Below are 1,702 nucleotides of genomic sequence, written 5' to 3'. Positions count from 1 at the left end.
AAAGGAAGTGTGCTTAGAGAAATTACAAATAATCTATTTATGAACACACGAGAAATACATCATTACATTAAATAACAAACAGTCATTTCAAAAACCTTCTAAAACACACAAAGACATGTATTAAAACGGAGTCCAAAGTTGTTGGCGCTAATATTTACAATTTCACTACTGTGAAGGTATTTGAATTGTTAGAATTAGTGCAATTTCAAAGCCGAAACATGTTTCAGATCCCTGGTCAGTGTGGTTCCTTCTTCAGAGGGGGAAGAAGAGATAACAAAGAGGTCATGTAAATGTCTCTGCATTGGGCGTTAGATGGACAAGGAATGTGGGTGTAATACGCAGATGAATATACAGATATCACCCATGGCCCCATCTCAGACAAATATGCAAATATCAATTCCGGCTTCACCCGTCATCAGTACGTATAGGTGAAAAACGATACCAGCTAAAGCTGCTTTACCACCCCACGAATCTAGGTGTGAGAGATGAGACAAACTAATGGAAGTGCTAAGAAACAATACTTTAAATTGCCATTGTGCCTGCCTCTGTCATAATGTTTTAGTTAGACTGCACAAAACTAGTAGGGATTAAAGTTAGTAGAAAGCACAAGTAGTGTGCTGTATATAGCACAGAAGGGAGGAGGCTTCCAGGATACCAAGAGAGTGACTCATTACACTGATAGGACAGATGGAAAAATAGACAGGGGTGGATGCTGCATACATGGGCAGAGAAACCAACGTATGGCACATTCACAAGTGAATGTAACACGAGCAGAGATGAATATGGAGTAACAACATGGATTCGAGAAGCACAGAAGTACAGTTATTTTGCTAGCACAGAGGCCACAGCAGGCCTAAATGTTAGGCAGGTCTCAGACAAGATGCTGAATTCATGAAAACACATTTATTTTAGAATCCTCAAAGCTGCCGAGACAGTAGTTTGTAGCAAGCACCAAGCCCATATTCACGAAAGGGAGTAACGGAGATGCATAACATAGAGACGAGATAACAGTTACCATAAAGAGAAGCAGTGGACTCCCACGCTAATTAAAGGTTCAATAAAGAAACAAGCAGTCATCAATGTCCAAGAGCATGAGATCAGTATGCCAAGAGGCTGCATTGTGGATAGACGAAGGCTGTCTCCAGTGGTCACAAACAGTCTAATTTACATGTTAGAATTAGCTAAAACCCCAGTAAATAAGAAAAAATTCATTTTCCAGAACAGTCTCCTAACACGGGATCAAGACATGAAGAACCCTAGCTATTCATTATAAGCTAATTACAGATAAGGCACCTGCGAACCCCCTACCACACATGCAGACACAATATGATACACAAGGCCAAGTACAAAGGAATAGATAGGCCACATGGTCTGGAAAGTATTGGTAGTACGTTTAATTGGAATTGAAGCAGAACATACCTACCCTGTGTGTCTTTCATATTTTGACGTCTCCTCAAAGTGTCCAAGGGAGGTGAGTAAGGTGCTAACCAATGGAAATCCCTCGTCCCATACCGCCGATGAGGAATGACGACAGCCAATTAGTGGACAGTATAATGATGTAGTGAAACCAGTATCTATAATGGGCGGGGCTCAGGAGTAGCCATCAGATAGTTATATCGCAATGGGGAAATTAGCACTTATGTAATCTATACGTATTTCAAGGAATGACCATTCATAATCACTTATAAGTTTTGTAACTGAT

The sequence above is a fragment of the Ambystoma mexicanum genome, chromosome 1q, assembly GCF_040938575.1.
Source record: "Ambystoma mexicanum isolate Mex_15411 chromosome 1q, UKY_AmexF1_1, whole genome shotgun sequence".
NCBI classification, from domain to species: Eukaryota; Metazoa; Chordata; class Amphibia; order Caudata; family Ambystomatidae; genus Ambystoma; species Ambystoma mexicanum.
Note: the sequence above shows the minus strand (reverse complement) of the source record.